The following is a 23,902-nucleotide window of genomic DNA, read 5'->3' as shown; positions in this document are numbered from 1 at the left end:
AGGCCTCCCCATTGATGGGCCCTGAGATGGCCTCCCTGTTTAGGAGCTCCTGTCATCTGGTCCCTCATTGCCTCTATATAGTGAGCTGGGGTTTCAGCTTATGTGTTGTCCAAGCACAGGGTGCTGGTTCCTTGGCACCTTAGTAAGTAACTCCCTCAGGTTCACACAAGTGGGAGATGGTGTGCTATTGTGTTTTCCCTTTTAGGTGTTATTTATCTTTTACTAGGCACAGCTGAATTATTAGAAGAGTTAATTGTTTTATATCACATGTTATGTATTGACCAGTCACAGGTGCGAGTTCTTCTCTGTCCTATATTGTCTTCTCACTCTCACACACACTCAGCCCCACCATTTACAGGAAGATTAACATGCCCCCTGTAAAAGGAGTAAGTTTTTGGTGGGAGAAAGTGTTCAGTTCTGAGCTAGTCTTTAGTATGTGAGGAAGCTAGCTGCAGAGTCTCTGAAGAAGTTAAGCCAGGGCCTGTCCTTGGCCAGGTCCCCTGTCAGGGACACAGAAATGGAAACCTAAGAAATTATTTCCAGAAAAAAGTAACAAGACAGCAATGCAGTGCTAAGCTCTACAAAGGCGAAAGATTAACGTTGCCTATGCAAGAAACCTCTCAAAAACGTGCAGGGCAGTTAACTGAAGCAATAGGAACTGACCCCAGTGGGACAAAGTTACTATAAAGAAAGGTCTACGTATCCTACTGTGCAGTGCAGGAAGACTGGGTAATCCTGGGAGTCTGCTACACCCAGATAACAGACGACTGGGGCTTGTATTACCCACCTAGGATGGTGGGTAATACAACTAGGGGACATAAGACGGATGAAGACTAACACACTCATCCATGAGTACGAGTATTGTCTTTCATCTCTTCTACTACTTCCGTTGTTCTAGCAGAGCACACTTACTACATTGCACCTACTACTACCAGCACTGGTTCTACCTCAACTGTCAACACCTAAGTTCTTTGTAAAGACTTGTACTGTTGCATTATGTGTATGTCAGGATGGTATCTCTGCAGAGCATTATGCGTCCCTCTGCTCGTGCTGTTCGGCCGAGAAGGCACTGATTTTCTTGTATCCTGTTTCTGTGTTTTGTTTTGCTGTGTGTGAACTCTGGTTTATTGCTCACCTGGGTTGGGAGACACACCCGACTTCACCTGCTGAGTTCTGTCTGGCCATGTCATGGTTAATCTGTGTTTTGGTTCTGCTGTGACTGACAGGTCTTCCTGCCAGTGGATCTGTTTTGTTCTCAGCTGTCTGTGCTTGGAGATCAGGGGGATGGTCCAATTATGTTCTGGATCAGAACTCTGGCCTCCTATATAACTACCTCAGTCTTGGATATCATTGCTGGTTATTGACTTAGTCTCTGCCTGCTTGTGGATTCTGTTTCTTTGCATCTCCTGACTACTGCTTCGTGTTCTGACTATCCTTGCTAGCTGCCTGCCCCTGACCATATCGCTTGTTTGTTGACACTGATTATAGGATTGTGATTTTGTACTGTGCTGCCTGATTGTTGTGACCCGGACTGTCGACTATTCTTTATTGTGTTTTGTCTGTCTGTCTTGTCTTTGTGTCCCACCTAGCCAGTGCAGGGACTGCCGCCCAGTTGCTCGCCGCCATCTTAGGGCGGATTGTGGCAAGTAGGTGAGGACAGTGGGCGGGGCTGAGCTTAGGGCTCACTGTCTTGTCTTGTCCTGCTGTCCGGATCCTAACAGTGTACTATTCACATTTGGTTACTCTTCAGTAAAGTATTCTATTTTTACCAAAATGCACAGGATTTATGCATTATATGAACCTCACAGTTAGGACAATACAGTGGGAGCATATTACATACCCAAGTATCAGGCCAATAGTGTTTAGTGTCCCAGTACAGGTGTGCCACTACTTCTTGTCTGTCACCTGTCTAAAGGTAACACTGTCAGGTGTCACACTCTGGAATGATAAGTGTCTTTTCACCACTTGGTGTCTCATTCTTTCCTTTTTGTTGTACACTGGTGAAGGAAAAGGCTTAGCCTTGCCTTATCCTTTTCAGGTATGTTCCCTGCAGGGGCGTAACTACCACTTTAGCAGCCATAGCGGCTGTTATGGGGCCCACCGCATCAGGAGCCCCCATTGCCTGCCCCTACAGTACACTGGGCCCTCTAAGCTATCATCATTTGCAGCATCAGGTGGCCAAGCGGGTCTCCTGGGTTCTGCAAATGTTCCTGAAGATCGCTAGCAGTTATGCAGTTTTGACTTGACTTGATGGCTTAGTGGTCAGTCGAGAAGGGAGGGGGGGCCCACTCAAAGGTTTGCTATGGGGCCCAGCTATTTCTAGTTACGCCCCTGATTCCCTGCCAATAGGAGGTTGGACCCAGTCATCCCTATATAAGTGAGTTAGTTCCTTGTGTAAAGGTCTTCTTTAGTGGATAGTGGACATAGCAAGACACAGACAGAACAGCTGCGGTTTTACCCAGGCCTGGACCAGGGCCAGAGCTCTTGTCACGAGTTACAGCTACAGTTTGTCAAAGAGAGACGTTCAAGCTAAGATGGACTGCTAAGCCCAAAGATGGGGTAATTGTCACCTGGGTTAAACCTTGCCTACGCCTAATATGCTTCTAAACAGTCAGGACTATCTACAGTCTAAAATTGATCCTCAAAGGGCCTAAGCTGAAGTATTCCACTGGTACCTGCTCAAACTTCTCGGGTAATCTTGAGGGGTTAGCTTTACCCAGTAGTTCAAGCCTGGGACTCATGCTGCCAACCGTGACATACTCTGGATTCATTTGGCAAAAGGCGGTCTTCTATTCTGCTCACTTTTCCTAACCGTGAGTATGAGGATTTCATCTTAGACATCAATCTGCAGTTGATAAAAGATCACTTTTTACTTGAACAAGCAGCATGACGTATGATATAAAATAATAAAATTGCAGAATTTACCCATTACATCGGTTTAAAGAAGTCAGAATGCAAAAAGGGGGTGACAGTGTCACTTTAAGTTCCTAAAGAAAACCAATCACAGCTGATTTTTTTTTAATTTTATTTATTTTACTTCATTTAATTTAAATTTCATTTTTATTAATATTCATAAACATAATTAATTAATTTTGTGACCGTGTTTTTAATTTATTCACCTTTCCTTCACTGTCTTGCGCCAGCTCTTTCAAAAGAGTCGGTGTGAGACAGGAAACTCCTATCATGCAGAGCGGCGGGATAGGTTCCCATGATCCTTTGCCCACCCCTCTCTCAATACCCAGTGACCTTGCGCTATACAGAGCGAGATCGCTGTGTATTATATAGTGTCCCTGTTCTTTTTATCTTTTCAAGACGATACAGATTGCCTTTACAGTCTTTATCTTATACTTTACCTAATCCTCTGGTTTTGTGCAGCAAGGCTGGTCACCACCATCTTGATGATGTCATTTGACGCCCTGCCTTACTGCACCGAAACAGAGGATTAGGTAACGTATAAAATACAGGCTGCAAAGGCAGGTGTTATAATCCCCACCTTAACTTGCCTGTGACTTTCTTTTTAAGGTTTGTGATAATTCTCCAAAAAAAGGGGAGTTGCGATTTGTTTGGTGCATAAATAGTAGCCAGGGAATAGTTAATATTATTAAAAATGCAATTGAGCAAACGGAACCTCCCGTGCATGTCCGAGATTTCTTCCGACCAGGAGAATGCAACTGAATTTTTAATTGCAATGGCTACTCCGCGGTTTTTTTTTTCTTTAAATGGGAATGGAATATGTAAGGGAAAGATGGGTGTTTCAAACAGAGTGCATCCTCTTTTAGTAAATGTGTCTCCTGGAGGTAAGCAATGCCAGGAGTAAGTAACTTATGTTATTTCCAGAGATATAAACTCTTGTGATGACTATTTAAATCATTAACATTAATACTTGCTATGTTAAATATCATTATATGATCTCATGAAGAACAGAAGGATAAGTAGGTGTTAAGGTATAGTAAGAGTGACATCCACTGCCACCCAGCGAGAGCTGGGAGGTCTATGTCAACCAATCAGTGTATCTAGAAGCATGCAGTACAATCAACAGATTATAAACTGTGAACAATAATTTGAGTAAAGTAAACATAAAAGATATGACTAACTAGTGTCCCACCACAAAGATGGTAGTTAGTCCACTGTGTGAAAGGAGAGTCCAGTCTCAGGCCAACGGTATGGACACTGCCAATACAGCATAACTAATGTGACTTATGCCAAATACATTACGGCCACGGTCACTATCTTCCAATCTCTGTGTAACTTCTTCTGGCGCTGACATGCTAAGCCCCCCCCCCCCCCCCCCCCCACACACACACACACACAATTTTCCACTTGTACAGTAGTTGTTAACTCTCTTCCAATGTTTTCATCACATAGATCCCATTGTCTCGTGAGATCAACAAATGAACCAGGAAGCCCTAGCAGTATTGTATTTTGTTGTGGCGCAGTGCCGGAGTGATAAGTGCTAGATTTCTCCTGAGCTGCACAGTTGCAGCAGATAAGTCTGCATATAAGGCTCATTGGTGCAAGGGAGGAGGCAGACCAATGTTTTTTCTTGCATAAGCCATTAGCTTCTCTTTAACTGTAAAGAAGTCCACTCTTGCTAGTGTGTCCCTGGGAGAGGAGTCATCTAGGTTTTTAGGTCGGGGAACCCTATGCGCACTGTCCATCTCCAATTCCAAGCAATCAGGCAATTAGGAGGCGTCACACTTTCTGGGACTCCCCTCAGTTTAATGTTATTCCTCCTGTCCTCCATGTCAGCCTTTTTGGCCTTCATTTGTTGCACCTCTTCCTCTAAAGAGTTACTATATGTGAATCCCCTGATGCCTTCTTTTATTCATTGGGACCAAGTTGGGTTCATAAGGAGCAGGAAGGCCAGGGACAATATTAACAAGACACTTTTGTCAGTAACGAGAGCAAGAACTAAGGGTCTCCCAATGTGTCTGCTGTCAGTAGACGTGGAGAAGGCATTCACTGGGATTAGTACAGATTGGCCTGGGCCAGAAACTGATAAGTAAGATTATGGCATTATATTCAGAACCTAATGCTGAGGTTAGAGTGAACGGCTTTTTGTCGACCCCATTTGTAATTAAGAATGGAACTAGGTAGGGGTGCCCTTTGTCAACCCAGCTCTATGCCATTGTAATGGAACATCTAGCGAGCGCCTTGAGGAAGAACCCCAGTGTACACAATCTTGATTGTGGGCCCATACAAGTAAAAGCAAAGGCTTTCCCATTTAAATGGAAGACACAAGCTATTAAGTACCTGGGAGTTGTAATTCCAAGCGATATTTTCCTTTTATTTAAATTGAATTATCTACCTCTTTTGGAGAGAACAGAAAAAGATTTGAGACGATACTCATCCAAAAATATGTCCTGGTTTGGGAAGATCAATGTGTTAAAAATGGATGTGATCCCTACACTCTTGTATATCTTTCAAGCGCTCCAGATTAAGCCTCTACCTTCCTTTTTTAAAAGGCTAAAGACATTGTTTACCACATTTGGTTTTTTTTGAGGGGGGGGGGGGGCGAGCTCATAGAATCAACCAAAAGATCCTTTCCCATTCAAAAGAACGGGGGATCCAAAGATCTATAATTTTTTATGCACTTTACAAACTTAGTATTGGAAGCTTTCTGATAGACAGCCCTAAGCTAGGGCTTAGCGTTAGCATGTAAAATAGATAACATTAACTCCCACATTATTACCCCAACATCCACAGCCACGGCATACTAGAAAGAGTAGACGTAACATGGGCCACTAGAAGACCGTATTGCACTATAAGCAGATGACATGCTGTTGTTTGTTGGTAACGTGGCGGCATCCCTGCCAGCTATAATGGATATGCTTGGAGGCTTTGGGAGATATTCCGGGCTCCTTATTAACTAGAATAAATAAGTACTCTTGCCATTGGACCCTCTTCCTGATCTGCCTTTGCTACAGACACATTGTATTCCGGTAGTGCACCAATTTAAATAGCTAGGGATTCAAATACATCCCAATCTTTCTAAGTATTTGGCGCTGAATCTGACTCCTCTACTGACCAGGGCACAAGCAAAGGTAAAAGTATGGAGAAAACTGCCTCTTTCCTTGGTTGGCAGGGCAAACCTTGCCAAGATGATCCTTATGCCACAATTTTTATACATCCTTCATAATGCACCTGTATGGGTACCTAATATTCATTTTAAGAAAATCCAATCACTCTTTAGAGAGCTAATCTGGGATGGTCGGAACGCAAGGATCTGGTTGGATACGTTGCAAAGGGGAAAGGAGGACGGAGGATTGGCAGCACCAAACCCGTATTTGTATTATTTGGCCGCACAGTTTCAGCAGATGAGGGGATGGGATGCGCTGGACAGACTGGGACCAAATGGGAGGTTACTCCAGTGTGTGTCTGGGGGAATGTTGCCCATTCATCTTTTGGAAATAGCGGTGCAGACCAGGCCACGAGATGTCCCGATTATTACTCCAATGTTGTGTACAGTATGGAGAAAGGTGAAGCAGCTTCTTGGATATGAGGGCTGTACGGAGTATACGCCTTTGTGGAACAATCCTGACTTACAACATTTGTATCTGCTAGAAGGGAGAGGGGAGTGGGAAAGCAAAGGTGTGTGTAGAGTGTCACAGCTATATAATGACGGTGTCCTTAAGTCGTTTGTGATGTTGCAGGAAGAATATCAGATACCGCAAGTAATGTTTTATAGATATTTGCAGTTGCGGCATGCACTTGAGGCTCAATTTGTCACACCACCGCTGATTGCGACCTGTGCCACTATCCGCTCGGTGCTGACTGCAGAGGACTCAAGGTCTCAGATCATTTATCTATCAACGTCTTTTGTCTGCATTCCATGCTACCAAACCCCTAACAGTGAAGGCTAAGTGGGAGGCAGACGTGGGCACTATTACAGAGGAGCAGTGGTCTGAAATTCTGGCCCTGACTCCTAAGTTGGCTCTGTCTGAAACGCATAGGAAATCACAGCTGTTTCTTCTTCATAGAGTCTATCGCACTCCAAAATTTTTATATGATGTAGGCCTGAGGGCTGCCCCCGATGCCAAATGGAGGGAGCACACATAATCCATATTATGTGGAGCTGTACGGAATTGGAGAGATACTGGAGAGAAGTCCTTCCCTTAATTAGAAAGATATACCATATTAAAATACCCCTTGACCCTCTGCAGTGCGTTTTAGGTTTGGTAAATGAATCAGCTGAACCTACTGGAGCTGAGCTGGCAATATGCAGGATATTGTATCAGGCCCGCAAATTGATTGCCTAGCACTGGTTGCAAGCTGAACCCCCTACTGTGGTTAAATTGACCAATAAAATAAACCATATAATAAGATTGAAGAAAGGGATATATAAAAAAAGAAAGGCCATGAAAAAATATGAGGCCGTGTGTGGACACTCCTGGTCTGCCGTCCCACTTTCTAAAACGTAACCCTATGGAAGCTTTTCTACTGCTAGCTGACCAAAATATGTAACGTGGAGGTAGGGCTGTTAGAGCGACCTTATAATTGGTGGTACATACTGTGACTGTGCTAGAGGGTGTGTTGGTGTGCGTGGATTGTGTGAATGGGACCCCCTGTCTGTGGAAAACTACTCAATGAGAGTCGGATAAGCAATAGAACATATGGTTATATGTATACAAGGTATATATTTTTTTGTGCTAATGTTGTTCTCTTGTTGCACCATAAAGAGTTGTGGGAGGGAGAGGGGGGGGGGGGAGGGTTTTGTTGTAACACTAATAAAATGTTTAATAAAAAATATCTGATTTTAAAAAAGAAAGAGTAGACGTGGTAGCGGGCTTGTGTAATTAGGCTGAAAGGGCCAAAATGAATGACCCTTCCCACCCTCATGTTACTAGGTTGTTTGGTTTCTTACCTGACTGGTTATGAAAAATAGGGGAGACCTACTGTTTTTTTTTTCATTTTTTCCCCCGAGATAAATCGTGGTTTCCTTTCTTAAGAATTTATGTAAATTCATAGATCAACGTGATGCTATCAGTTAGGGACATCCCTAACTTAATTGTATTTCTCCATATCAGATTACAATCTGATCAGGAGTTGCCAGGGAATGGAGCTGTGGTGCAATTCCAACATAGCATCAGTGTTAGTAGGGTTGTACAACACACTAGGACTGTTAATACTCTGGTGTCTTAAAGTGGTGTCTCTGGTGTCTTAACCCTTTCCCGCACAAGGACGTAACTGTACATCCTCGTGCGGGTACGGGCGTTCAGAGCATGGCCGCATGGCGACCCCGCTCTGAACCGCCGCAATCCCGGGTGCCTCATGTAGACCGGGATCGCGGCTATTAGCGGGCACGGTCCGATCGCCGTGCCCGCTAATTAGATAATCGGAGACAGCTGTCGAAGATGACAGCTGCCTCCGATTACCGGATTCAGTCGTTCCCTGGTGTTTAGTGGGGGAGATCGATCTCCGTTACTGAAGCCGGCCGGGGACCGCTCCAACATGGCGCCGTCCCCGACTCGGCAGTCGAAAGCAAACGAGTGCCGATCTCATTGATCTTTGCTGTATAACTATACAGCAAAGATCTCAATGAGAGATCAAAGTGTATATACTTGAAGTCCCCCAGGGGGGCTTCTAGTATATGTGTAAAAAAAAAAAATAAAGTGTTGTTATCAATAAAAAGTCCCCTCCCCTAATAAAAGTCTGAATCACCCCCCTTTTCCCAGGTTATAAATAAAAGTAAATAAATAAATAAACAAACATGTTTGGTATCGTCACGTGCGTAATCACTCAAACTATTAATAAATCACATTCCTGATCTCGCACGGTAAATGGCGTAAGCGCAAAAATATCCCAAAGTGCAAAATTGCGCATTTTTGGTCGCATCAAATCCAGAAAAATCTTAATAAAAAGAGATCAAAAAGTTGCATATGCGCAATCAAGGTACCAATAGAAAGAACACATCATGGCGCAAAAAATGACACCTCATACAGCCCCATAGACCAAAGGATAAAAGCGCTATAAGCCTGGGAAGGGAGCGATTTTAAGGGACATATATTTGTTAACAATAGTTTGAATTTTTTATAGGCCATCAGATACAATATAAGTTATACATGTTACATATCGTTGTAATCGTAATGACTTGAGGAACATATAAAATATGTCAGTTTTTCCATACGACACATGGTGTAAAAACACAGTCCCCCCAAAGAAAAAGAACTGTGGGTTTTTTTCAATTTCACTGCGTATATAATTTTTTTCTGGTTTCGCAGCATATTTTATGCAAAAGTTCAGCCTGTCATTGCAAAGTACAATTAGTGACGCAAAAAATAAGGGCTCATGTGGGTCTGTAGGTGTAAAAATGCAAGAAAGAAAAAACGAAAACGCAAAAACGAAAATTAGCCTGGTCCTGAAGGGGTTAAAAGTAAGTTTAAAATATGCTCTGTATACTTAACAACATAGACAAACTTGAACAGCTTTTGAATTGTCAAAATAACGACCCTTCTCTCATTTTCCTACCTACGCTATTGCCCCGTGCAGTAGCACGTTCCTGACTGACAGGGGCTTTATGATGAGAGCGGGATCACTGCAGAGAGAGCGATCCCGCTCTCATGTGTGTCTGGGGCCAGAGGTAATGAGAATCAGCTGCGATCCTGCAGCTGACCCTCATTAACCCCTTAGTGACCGCCGATACGGCGGTCACTAATAGGCCGGCGCCTCTGCTGCTTTCCATCTCCCCCCACCGTGAATCCACGGTGGGGAGAGATGAAAAGTGTCCATCAGACCCCAGATCAGCCCCCCTACCTAGTAGGCAATCACTAACCCCCCTCCCCGGCGGCCATCTTGGATCTGAACATCTGATCTGAATGTCTGTTCACAGCGATGGAAAACTAAAAATGAATGAAAGCCCCATGCTCTAAGCCACCGGAGGTAGCGGAGCATGGGGAAGTGATCAGGGACCCCCCTGTGGGGTCCTGGTATAAGCGATCAGTGGTATATACTATATACCGCTGATTGCTTGTACCATGTGCTGATCAGCACTTTTTATGCCCTATCACCATAAATGATTGGTGACAGGGGATAAAAAGTGTTAGTGTCCGTCCCCCAAGTCGCCCCCCACCCCCCCAGTCAACCCCCCCCACCCCATATACTCACCTGATCCTGGAGCTCCTTCCTCCTCGACATCCTGGCTGGTTATGAAGTGCGCATGCGCTCCACAACCAGCCAACTCTGAAAATTTAAAGTGACAGAGACCAATTTGGTCTCTGTCACTGAACTATGATTACTGTGATAGAAAATATCACAGTAATCATAGTAATATAGTGAAAAGGAATGTGTAAAGTACAAAAAGTGACATACAAAAAAATAAAACACACACTTTTTCTTATAGAAATAATTGCAGTTTACTCCCAAATTATCCCTAACCCCCCAGATTACCTGTAACCACCGCACGTTGCTCGTAACCACCGCACGTTGCCCGTAACCACCGCACGTTGCCCGTAACCACCGCACATTGCCAGTGACCCCCTCCAGATTGTCCGTGATCTCCCCAGATTGCCTGTAACCACCCCAAATTACATGTACCCACCCCAGATTACCTATAAGCACTTCAGTCTGTCCGTGACAATCCCAGATTGTCTGTAAGCCCCCCAGGTTGCCCGTAACCACCGCAGGTTGCGCATAACCACCCCAGGTTGCCCGTAATCATGCCAGATTACATGTAACCCCCCAGATTGCAAGCAACCACCGCAAGTCGCCTCTGACCACCGCACATCGCCTCTGACCACCGCACGTTGCCTCTGACCACCGCACCTTGCCTCTGACCACCCCAAATTGCCAATGACCCCCTCCAGATTGCCCGTAACCACGCCAGATTACAGGTACCCACCTCAGATTACCTATAAGCACTTCAGTTTATCCGTAACCACCCGAGCTTGTCTGTAACTAACCCAGATTGTCCGTAACCACCCCAGATTGTCCGTAACCACCCCAGATTGTCCGTAACCACCCCAGATTGTCTGTAACCACCCCACGTTGCCCGTAACCAAAGAAGGTTGCCTGTAACCACCCCAGGTTGTCTGTAACCACCCCAGGTTGCCTGTAACCACCCTAGATTGTCTGTAACCACCCCAGATTATCCGTAACAACCCCAGATTGCCTGTAACCACCCCAGATTGTCCGTAACCACCGCAGGTTGTCCGTAACCACCCCACGTTGCCCTTAACCAGCCCAGGTTGCCTTTAACCACCCCAGGTTGCCTGTAACCACCCCAGGTTGCCGTAACCACAGCAGGTTGCCCGTGACCACCCCATGTTGAACGTATCCACCCCAGATTACCTGTAACCACCCCAGGTTGCCCGTAACCACCTCCAGATTACCCGGAACCACCCCAGACTGTCCATAACCACCTCCAGATTACCCGTAACCACCCCAGGTTGCCCGTAACCACCTTACATTACCTGTAATCTCTGTTTTTTTATTTTATTTTAGTAACTGCGCTATTCTAATAGCTATTACTAGCTGTGGTTTTGCTCCAGCAAATTGGCACTCCTTCCCTTCTGAGCCCTGCTGTGTGCCCATACAGTGGTTTATGCCCACATATGGGGTATCGTTGTACTCAGGAGAACCTGCGTTGCAGATTTTGGGGTACATTTTCTACCCTGTTCCTTGTGAAATTTAGAAATGTCAAACTAAATCAACATATTATTGGAAAAATTCGAGTTTTTCATTTTTACTGGCCAATTTTAAATACTTTCCTCTAATACCTGTGGGGTCAAAATGCTCATCCTACCCCAAGATGAATTCTTTGAGGGATGCACTTTCCAAAATGGGGTGAATTTTGGGGGGGTTCTATTCTGTAGACATTACAGGGGCTCTGCAAACGCAGCTGGCGCTCAGAAACTTCTCACGCAAAATCTGCACTGAAAATGCTAATTGGCACTCCTTCCCTTCTGAGCCCGGCTGTGTGCCCATACAGTGGATTATGCCCACATATGAGGTACCGTTCTACTCAGGAGAACCTGCGTTACAGATTTTGGGGTGAATTTTCTCTCCTGTTCCTCGTGAAATTGAGAAATTTCAAACTAAAGGAACATATTAGTGGAAAAATTTGAGTTTTTCATTTTTACTGTATACTTTTGAATACTTTCCTCTATGCCCACATATGGGGTACCGTAGTACTCAAGAGAACCTGCGTTACAAATTTTGGGGTGCTTTTTCTCTCATGTTCCTTTTGAAAATGAGAAACTTTAATCTAAACGTATATATTATTGGAAAATTAAAATTGGTGAATGGTCAATACTTTCCTCCAGCCCCTGTAGGGTTAAAATGCTCATTACACCCCTAGATTAATTCTTTAAGGTGTGTAGTTTCCAAAATGGGGTCACTTATGGGGGTTTCCAGTATACAAACCTCCTAAATTTACTTAAATAAAGAACTGGTCCCTTAAAAAATCAGTTTTGGAAAATTTCACGAAAATGTGGTAATTTGCTGATAAATTTCGAAGTCCCGTAACACCCTAAAAAAGCAAAATATGTTTATGAAATGAAGCCAGAATAAAGAGGACATATCGGTAATGTGACTTCGTAACTAATTTATGTGATACGACTTTCTTTTTTTAGAAGCAGAGAATTTCAAAGTTCATATTTTCATATTTTGATGTTTTTCACAAAAAACACACAAAGTAGTGACCAAATTTTGCCACTTATTTAAAGTACCATATGTGACGAAAAAACAATCTCAGAATCGCTAGCATACATTAAAGCATCAATGAGCTATAAGCGCATAAAGTGAGACAGGTCAGATTTTGAAAAATGAGCCTGGTCTTTTAGGTGCAAATAGGCTTGGTCTTGAAGGGGTTAAAGAAGTGTTGTATACATTTTTGTCATTTCTGAAGGCTGTTAGCGATCTAAAATATACTATGTAATTTTAAGAGATACAATGAAGGGCAGCGACAGGGTTGTCTTTTGACAGTTGCAGTTGTGTGACATTTTTAAACAAAGATTTAATATGACTTAACAAAGATCATTAAAACTTATAATCCACTTCCACGTGTCATCATATCCCCTGCTGCTTAGCTTGTAACTGAGACAAGGACTTACAATCTTCCAGAGTAGAGTTATATTTCATATCACTGAAATTTATAACATCAGAATACAAAATGTATTTGCTGTAGGCCACTTGATACATGTTATATGATATTAAAAATGAAAAACTTGTATATGCAGATACAGTGCATTAATATTTTAGATTAATGTATAAAAGGAAATTAAAAAAGATGTCTTGAGGGGATATGACATTTTGGAAGTCACGTCACACAGCTTAGCAGCACAAGACTGGAATACAATTTTCTTCATTTTACCTATAAAGTAAGATGTGTGCCACTTAAAGGTTATTAGGATAGACTTTTACAATATAACTTCCACGTTCACCTTACAGAATCATAAGATATATTATGCTTTTAGAAGCACTATTTACCTTAGTGAATGTAAGAAGTTGTGTTTGTTGAAGCATTGGATTGTGGTAGAGATACTTGGCAAGAGTCTTAATGGCCTTGGCCACTTTATAGTAAAATAGTTTACTGTATAGTAATATTAAGTGTACTCACTGTATATACTGACAGCAGCTTCATGTTTTTTCTCAGCCAATAAACATGCAGGACACTCTTTGGTACATCCTGCGATCACATGGGACCCATACATGTCGATAGCAGCGATTGGTTGGCCAGATTAGATGACCCTGCCATAAAAAAATCTTGCCCGCTGAGGCTTGGCTCACATGCATGCTGGAAGAGATTAGGGACAGAGCTGGTGCTGGTCAGGGAGAGCTTTAGGGAGGGAATTAGCATTCCAGTAGGCAGGGAATACTAGTGAAACAACCAAACAGCCCTTGTAAGGGCTTCAAATCGTTTTTAAATTGTATTACTACAGACTGCTAGCTGGGACTTGCAGTGCAGCTATCACGATTTCAGCAGCACACTGTGGTGATTGGCTGCTGGCAGAAAGGGGACATTAGGTGTTGCATACAGACCCCTAAGAAGTGCTCAGTACTCTTTTATTGGGACCTCTTCTATATTTTCAGATTTTTGTATTTCTTACACAAGCCATATCTAAGTTCACTACTGCTTGCACAGTGTAAAGGGGTGTCACAGAGTGTATATAGGTGCAGCCACCAACAGACTGTATCCCACAGCCCCCTAAAAACTAGTGGGCCCTCTACAATATTTTCTGATTTTTGTATTTCTTACGCAAGGCATATCTAATTTCACTACTGCTTGCTCAGTGTAAAGGGGGTGTCACAGAGTGTGTATGGGTGCAGCCACCAACAGATTGTATCGCACAACACCCTAAAAACTAGTGGGCCCTCTACTATATTTTCTGATTTCTGTATTTCTTACGCAAGGCATATCTAGGTTCACTATTGCTTGCACAGTGTAAAGGGGGTGTCACAGAGTGTGTATAGGTGCAGCCACCAACAGATTGTATACCACAGCCTCCTAAAAACTAGTGGGACCTGACCCCCAGTAAATTTTCTTATTTCTGTATTTCTTACCGTGGGCATATCCAAGCTCACTGCTAATTGTCCTGTGTAAGTGCTGCTATAAACCATATAGCAGCACTTACACACAGACTCAATACGACTACCTCCAAAAGTAGTCTGAGTAATATATTTTCTTGGCTTGCTGTGATCGGTAGTGCAGCTATCTCAGTCTTGACTGTACAGTGTCCATAAAATGGTGAAGCCCAGGGGTAAGGGTCGAGTGCGTGGGTGTGGGGTTCCAATCGATGCAGTGGGCAGAGGCCGTGATTCTGGGCAGGGTGACACAGCAGCACCCGTTGAGGAGGGAGCTGTGGCACACCGCAGACATTCAATCCCTAGCTTCTTCTCGCAACTTACGGGGTCTTAAGGTAGACCACTATTGAAACAGCAGCAGCGTGAACAGGTGCTGATGTGGATAGCTGATAATGTGTTCAGTAACTTATCCACCACCCAGTCTTCCACGCAGTCCACCCACGCTAGCCAAGGGAGTGCAACCCTTGCTCTAGAAGCTCAACCTCCTTCCCCATAGCCTGGCCCCTCCAGGGAAAGGAGTGATTCAGAATTGGCCCCTCCAGGGAAAGGAGTGATTCCGGTTGGAAGAGGAAGAGGGGTGGGCAGAGGGAGAAACAGGGCCAGAGCAAGTAGATCAGCAACTGTTTCATGGAGTCAAACTCCCATGAGCAGTCCTAGATGTTCGCAAGTCTGAAGGTTCTTTAAAGAAACTGGGGATGACCAATGGACTGTAGTGTGCAACCTGTGCCACGCCAGGATGTGCAGGGGAGCCACCACTACCAGGCTAACCACTACCAGCATGCATTCACTTAGTTAGTGCTCCTTCCCCTGTGTCACATGCTGGCTCTGTCAGTCCTCCCGCCCAGGCCCCAGGCACGAGCACCTCCCGCCCTACACCAACTCCTTCACCTCCACTATGCTCAAAGTCAGACTCCAGACTGCTGGCTGGGACATGCAGTGCAGCTACCAAGATTTTAGCAGCACACTGTGGTGATCGGCTGCTGGCAGAAAGGGGACAGCAGGTGTTGCATACAGACCCCTAAGAAGTCCTCAGTCCTATTATATTATTATATTATTATTACTATTATATAGTATATACGACCATCTTTCACAGGGCAATTAGCAGTGAGCTTTGATGTGACTGGAGGTTGTCGTATACAATCTGTGGGTAACTGCAGCTATATTATATATAGTATATGCCACCACCATCTTTCACAGGGCAATTAGAAGTGAGCTTGGATGTGACTCACCACTTCTCCCCAATGCTGATTCGATTTTGAGTTTGAGTTTGACTTGGAGGTGCTGGGCTGCCCTGCCCTGCCCCTAACGTGTTGTCAGAGCGGGTCTTCAGTGCAGCTGGTGGCATCATCAGTCACTAATAAGCGCACCCACCTGTCAACTGACAGCGCTGACAGGCTGACATTTATTAATTTTTACATTTATTTATGTCTTATTGAAGCCATATCCAAGCTCACTGGTAATTACCCTGTGTAATTAGCAGTGAGCTTGGTTGCGTGTGACAAGGGGCGGAACCTGGTGGCGGCTCTGCAACTCGGCAGCCTCACACATGTACCATGTCTGGCCCACGTCTTCAACCTAGTGTTGCTGCTGTTGCTTAAAACCTACCCCAATTTGGCTGACTTGCTCACCAAGGTGAACCGCATCTGTGCGCAAGTCAACCAGGGAAAGTTACTCCAACTGCTACAGTCAATTTCAAACTCAAAACAGCGGTGGGGGAAGAAGTGGGGAGTCACATGATGTCGGGAATGTTACCCCAACTGCTACAGTCAAATTCCAAGTCGAAACAGCGGTGGGGGGAGAAGTGGGGAGTCACATTATGTAGGGAATGTTACCCCAACTGCTACAGTCAAATTCAAAGTTGAAACAGAGGAGGGGGAGAAGTGGGGAGTCACATTATGCAGGGAATGTTACCCAAACTGCTACAGTCAAATTCAAAGTTGAAACAGCGGTGGGGGGAGAAGTGGGGCATCAAATTATGCAGGGAATGTTACCCCAACTGCTACAGTCAAATTCATAGTCAAATTCAATTTAGCATCCTTGTCTTGTCCATTTCGAACCATATTATCAGTGGATGTCAATCACCTTTTTTTGATGTTGTAGCCGTTTTGAAGGCAGGATTGACCAGGCCTTTTAACAGTAGCTTCTATACTTCCTTGGATGTTGTTGTATCCTTTTTAAAGGCAGGATTGACAAGGCCTTTCAACAGTACCTTCTACCTTCCTTGGAAGTTTTAGCCGTTTTGAAGGCAGGATTGACCAGGACTTTTACCAGTAGCTTCTATCCTTCCTTGGATGTTTTAGCCGTTTTAAAGGCAGCATTGACCAGGCCTTTCACCAGTAGTTTCTATCCTACCTTGGATGTTGTATTAGCCTTTTTAAAGGCAGGATTGACCAGGCCTTTTAACAGTAACTTCTATTCTTCCTTGGATGTTGTATTATCCTTTTTAAGACAGGATTGACCAGGCCTTTTAACAGTAGCTTCTATACTTCCTTGGATGTTGTATTAGCCTTTTTGAAGGAAGGATTGACCAGGCCTTTCACCAGTAGCTTCTATCCTTCCTTGGATGTTGTAGTAGCCTTTTTGAAGGCAGGATTGACCAGGCCTTTCACCAGTACTGTCTACCTTCCTTGGATGTTGTAGCCTTTTTGAAGGCAGGATTGACCAGGTCTTTTTATTAGACAGGCTACCACACTTGCCCTCTCATAGAGACTCTTTAAAGGATTGAAAGTGTATTCATTTGCTCAAATCAAATTCCAGGGCCTCTTAAAAAGACTGTATTGTTATTCTCCGTCCCTACCTCCAAAGATATGCCTCTCATGCACAACTGCATGAGGGTGTGAGGCTAATTCTAGCTAGAATCCAGCTATTTTTATTGGATGATAGTATTGTCTGGGTCTGTTGTGTGGGTCTGGGTCTGTGGTGTCAGGCTAAGTTTTTGGGTGGTTAATATGCTACCTGTGTTAGAATGGTTCCCTGAGTCCTCACCGCCATGCTGTGTGAGGCTAAATTTTGGGGTGGTTCATATGATACCTCTGTTTTTAATTGTTCTCTGTATCCTCACCACCATGCTGTGTCAGGCTGAGTTTTTGGGTGGTTCATATGCCTACCTCTGTTTTAATCAGGCTGTTGCCCAGAATTTGACATAGTGGTGCTATAAGGCAGCCTCACAGGCATCCATACCTGCTGCCGCTGCTGTTTCCTTTCCATTTCTGTGGTGTTTCCATCATTTTCTGAGGTTGACAGGTTTTCACATGACCTTACCTCTACTGAACTTGGGTCCACTGCAAAAATGCTCGAGTTTCCCATTGACTTCAATGGGGTTCGTTACTCGAAACGAGCACTCGAGTATCGGGACTTATTATTCGTCTTGAGTAACGAGCACCCGAGCATTTTAGTACTCGCTCATCACTAGATATAAAGCAAAGTTTGCAATTTACATTAATTTTTTTTTTTTTTATCATGCTTTAAAACAAAGCTATACTTACTTGTATCTAGATCCGGTCTCCTCAAGGCAGCTTTTAGTCTTGTACTGGTTGAAAAAAGAGACTAAACACATGTCCCGGCCAGTACAGATAGTCACAGCTCAATGTGTTCATAAATTACATGACTGCTTTCTCTTTGTGAACGCTCAGATGGCCTGGGTAACATGGGCTTTCATGTATTTAGACTCTTTGATTAAAAAAAAAAGTCTAAACACAGGATATGCCATGTTTTCTATGAACCCCTATGTAACCCCTGCTGAGAGAAAGCTGGTACTGTTAGCTACAGACAGGGTTTTACAGCTGCAGATACTGGTGCTGAGGGGAGTTGAACTACATATCCCAAGAACACTAGCTCCTTTTTGTTCTCTTAGCCTCAGTCTATAGGAGACAGAGCAGGGAGAAGAGGGGCTGGGCTGAGCAGGGAATTGTGGGAGAAGGCTGGAGAAGGAGAAGAGAAGCAGATTGCAGCCATCTTGGGGAGATCAGCACTGCACAGAGAGACTGAGGCATCCCCTCTTGCAAGAGCAGAGGCTGCTTCCAGGCAGACAGGAGGGAGGGGCTGCAGCCAAGAGACCACATCCTGCAATGAGAGGAGAGAGAGAGCCCAGCAGCTGTATCATCTGTACAAACAGGGCCGATTCTAGGTTTTCTGCTGCCTGAGGCGAGAACTGAAATGGAGCCCCCCCCCCACACACACACACACAAAATTAAAGAATAGTAGTTAAGAAATCTATGTAGCCAACTGCATAAACAGATATATACATACATAGATATATACTAACAGCAATATACAGCACATATATACCAATAATGAATACATTGCATGGATATATTCTTTTTATAGCGTTCACCGTGCAGAGAAGTAATGCCGTTTTTGTTTAGTTCAGATATTTCTATAGATATATATAGTTTCTATAGTCTCAGAGCATGTTCACACTATGGAATACACTCAAAAATTTCACGCGGAGACAGTGCTGCAGACTCCACTTGAAGTTCCACCTGTCCCATTGACTCAATGATATTTTCCAGCTTAATCCGCCATCCTCCCAAAGAATTAAGCTTGAGAATATCATTGAGTCAATGGGACATATGGAACTTCAAGTGGAGTCTGCCGCACTGTCTCCGCGTGAAATTTCTGAACGTATTCCATAGTGTGAACATACCCTCATAGTTATATATATATTCTTGTGTAGATTTTTTTTATTTGAAAAATAGGGAAAAGTAGTGATTTGCATTTTTTATGCAGTGGATTCTTTTTATTTATTTTTTTACATCTTTTTACAGTACACTGCACTAATAATGTAAGTAGTGTATAGTAATTTTTATGGTATTATTACAGTGTGCGGCTATAACTATGGCATGTAGGGATTTTCTATTGCTTCCCCAGCAAGGTGACTATGTGTACAGGCTGTGGGGGCGCTAATAACACAACAGAATGCCAGTAACACTGGTGACAGATAGCAGCTGGCAACCCTGGGCATAGACTGGGCTCAGCTACTGAGATCACTCCATACTTATACAGGGCACATGTGCTGTACATACAGGGCAGATTAGATACACACACATACACACTCACATATAAATATATATATTTATATATACACACACACATATATATATACATACACACTCACATATAAATATATATTTATACACACACACACACACACATATATACACACACACAAATATATTCTCACATACACACACATATACTGTATACACACACACACACACACATATATACACACACAAATATATTCTCACATACACACACTATATACACACACATATACTGTATACACACACACATATATACACTCACCGGCCACTTTATTAGGTACACCTGTCCAACTGCACGTTACCACTTAATTTCTAATCAGCCAATCACATGGCGGCAACTCAGTGCATTTAGGCATGTAGACATGGTCAAGACAATCTCCTGCAGTTCAAACCGAGCATCAGTATGGGGAAGAAAGGTGATTTGAGTGCCTTTGAACGTGGCATGGTTGTTGGTGCCAGAAGGGCTGGTCTGAGTATTTCAGAAACTGCTGATCTACTGGGATTTTCACGCACAACCATCTCTAGGGTTTACAGAGAATGGTCCGAAAAAGAAAAAACATCCAGTGAGCAGCAGTTCTGTGGGCGGAAATGCCTTGTTGATGCCAGAGGTTAGAGGAGAATGGGCAGACTGGGTCGAGCTGATAGAAAGGCAACAGTGACTCAAATAGCCAACCGTTACAACCAAGGTAGGCAGAAGAGCATCTCTGAACGCACAGTACGTCGAACTTTGAGGCAGATGGGCTACAGCAGCAGAAGACCACACCGGGTGCCACTCCTTTCAGCTAAGAACAGGAAACTGAGGCTACAATTTGCACAAGCTCATCGAAATTGGACAGTAGAAGATTGGAAAAATGTTGCCTGGTCTGATGAGTCTCGATTTCTGCTGCGACATTCGGATGGTAGGGTCAGAATTTGGCGTCAACAACATGAAAGCATGGATCCATCCTGCCTTGTATCAACGGTTCAGGCTGGTGGTGGTGGTGTCATGGTGTGGGGAATATTTTCTTGGCACTCTTTGGGCCCCTTGGTACCAATTGAGCATCGTTGCAACGCCACAGCCTACCTGAGTATTGTTGCTGACCATGTCCATCCCTTTATGACCACAATGTACCCAACATCTGATGGCTACTTTCAGCAGGATAATGCGCCGTGTCATAAAGCTAGAATCATCTCAGACTGGTTTCTTGAACATGACAATGAGTTCACTGTACTCAAATGGCCTCCACAGTCACCAGATCTCAATCCAATAGAGCATCTTTGGGATGTGGTGGAACGGGAGATTCGCATCATGGATGTGCAGCCGACAAATCTGCGGCAACTGTGTGATGCAATCATGTCAATATGGACCAAAATCTCTGAGGAATGCTTCCAGCACCTTGTTGAATCTATGCCACGAAGAATTGAGGCAGTTCTGAAGGCAAAAGGGGGTCCAACCCGTAACTAGCATGGTGTACCTAGTAAAGTGGCCGGTGAGAGTATATACTGTATACACACACATATACTGTATACACACACATATACTGTATATACACACACACACACACACACATATACTGTATACACACACACATATATACACTGTATACACACACACATACACACACAGCTTCCAGTCAGCTCTACTGTGGTGCTGGGCCTCCCTCCCCTTCTCTCTGCTCCGACAGAGACAGCCAGCCAGCTAGGAGACAGCCGCCCCCAGTGACAAGGCTGTCCATCACTGAGCTACGGAGAGGGGGCCTGAGGAGGAGGCAGAGGTGCCTGGTGATGTGCCTGCAGACCGGGTGAAAGTGAAAGTAAGGGATTGTGCCGCCCCCTAGTGGAGTAAAGAATCTGCCGCCTGAGGCAGAAAGCTCATGGCAGAAACGGCCCTGTGTACAAAGCAGGAGGGTCCTGCGCTATGTGCCTGAAGGATTCTGTTGGTGACCCCACAGCCCTCTAAGCTCCTGGAGTTCATCATCCTTGCTAGATTTACAGTCAAGACAGAATAATCCATCACCGCCTCACCACTGCATCCATGCATGCTGAGTTTTGCGGCAACTGAGCCCCAACTATCAGATTGAGCTAACTGCTGGCCAGCAGACTATATTAGACAGTCAAAGGGCTAGATAGTGAGGACAAGTGCGCTATTTGGCCTTTTCGAAGAGACTGTTTGCATTACTGTTTGCATTACTGCATATTGTATTATCACTATTGCTTTCCCACTTGGGGACTCCCTTATGCTGATTTGTAATCTTTTCAACACTTATTTATTACTTTATCCAGACAATTTCTTCCTGTGGTCCCCCGTTCTCTTAATAAATCTGTTACCCCTTCTCTGGAGTGAGTACACTCATGTACACTCTGGAGTGTACGTGAGTTAGGCAGGGATTTCCCAAGTCGATCCCTGGCAGAAGGAAGACAACCTGCTGCGTACCCAAAGAGATGCAATCAAGTTATAGTGAGGTGATAGTGAGTAAGATGAGAACTACATTACCACATCCTGCCTACAGAGGTTGGCCCAAAGGGGTGTTTCAATAAAAATAGAAAAAAATGAATGTAAATTGCAAAACTTGCTTTATATCACATCCCCTGCTGTTTTAGACTTCGAAATTTAAAACACTTTAAGTACCCTTTGGTAATCCTCAAAGGGTCTGTTCTTCAAGAGTTTGCATAGGGACAGTTATTATATGATAAAAAAAGAACTATTTTCTTTAATCAATTTGAATAGAAGCTAGCACCGTTATTTACAGTTAGAAAGAAGGAATTTCCTGCTTATGGTGTACCAGGGAAAGTGTTGACTTAACCTGTAAAGCAGAGCTTCTCAAACTTTTTCTACCGGGGCCTCACCCAACAGACCAAGGCAATGCCTGGGCCTCACCAGACTGACCAAGAGGGTGCCTGAGGTGAAAGTCCATTTAAAAGCTGAAAATAATGCTAAGGCTACCTTTCACCCGTCTCCCAAGCTCTATATACTAATAAAGCAAGTATAAAATAAATTAATAATGTTGCTAAAATGGAGATTTTTGCAAACAGCAAACACCAACAACTAGGGGGCGCCTCACTAGTGAGGCCCGCCTGACAGTTTGACAAGCACTGCCCTAGAGGACCTAGGATGTACCTTTACGCCTTGGAAGCCTTTCCCCAGGCGACCCTGGGGGTACAGGTAAGTATTATGAAGCACACTCCGGAGCGGGTGCCCTTCATAGCAGGTGGGGGCCGGCTGCAATCAGTTGCCGGATCCTCACTGTTAATGGTGCTGCAACCTGTAATTAACCCCTCAACACCGCAATCATGGCATTTAAGTGTAAGTGACAGGGGAAGTTCCTGTCACTCACCGATCGGAACCCAATCGGTCCCAATCTCTGTGTCGGACCCAAAGGTCTCTTACCTTCTTCCGTGCAGTCCGATTGGCGATCAGCTCATTAAGTCTGCCACAAGCAGTAAGTGTAAGGCATTCTGAGAGTTGTACTTTTTGTTATTCCAGGAGTTGTGGTCACAGATACATCAGTACAAGATGGAACCAGGTCAGCATGTTACTTCTGATTGGTTCTTAATTTGGGTGCCCCCCATGATTAGTTCTATTGGTGGGCCACAGGTACCCCAGTCCCACACTGAGGCCAGCACAGACTGCAGTAGAGTCCTTTAGTGGGCCCTGGCATCTGTGCTGTGCTGTAGGGCCCTCCCGAGAAACCAGGACACATGTACCGGATACCCGGGCGTACATATGTGTGCACCTTCAAGGGAGAAAGGTGGAGAAACGAATAGGTTATGGGGGCCCAAACACATTTTTTGCACAGGGGCCCTCTGCAGTCTGTGTCCGCCCCTGGTGTCTCTTGTTGCATTAATTTTCCATATGGACACTTGCATTGTGTCTACTACATTCTGAGATTCTGAGCCTATATTACTTCATTGAACCAATGCAAATTTGCAGAATAAGGTTGAGTATTGATTTCTCTTTTTAGATTAATGAGATTTAGTTGTAACCATTATTATCAGAAAGTTAGAGGTTAAACTTCCAATCAATACATTGCCCTTAGCTTTAACTCTACCCTCTGCTGTACACATCCTTAGGTAAAATCAATGTAAAAATGCCTGCAGAATGCATTGAGTTCAGTAATTAATGTTATGCAAATAGAACATACATATAGATAATCTGTTTCAGCTTGATTTCCTATTTTCATATTCATAAACTATTGTTAAAAAAATGAAAGACAGTTGTAAGTTTTTGAAGATATCAAATCAAGAAAATGAACCACCGAATTATTGAACAATCTAGATGTGTGTATATTTGTTTTAACCTTTTGGTGAAGCATTAGTTAACCCTGCATGCTGAATCATTGAATGAAAAAAAGTATAAA

Source organism: Dendropsophus ebraccatus, chromosome 2, assembly GCF_027789765.1.
Source record: "Dendropsophus ebraccatus isolate aDenEbr1 chromosome 2, aDenEbr1.pat, whole genome shotgun sequence".
Taxonomy (NCBI): domain Eukaryota; kingdom Metazoa; phylum Chordata; class Amphibia; order Anura; family Hylidae; genus Dendropsophus; species Dendropsophus ebraccatus.
The sequence above is the reverse complement of the archived record's forward strand: the minus strand, read 5'-3'. Positions refer to the sequence as shown.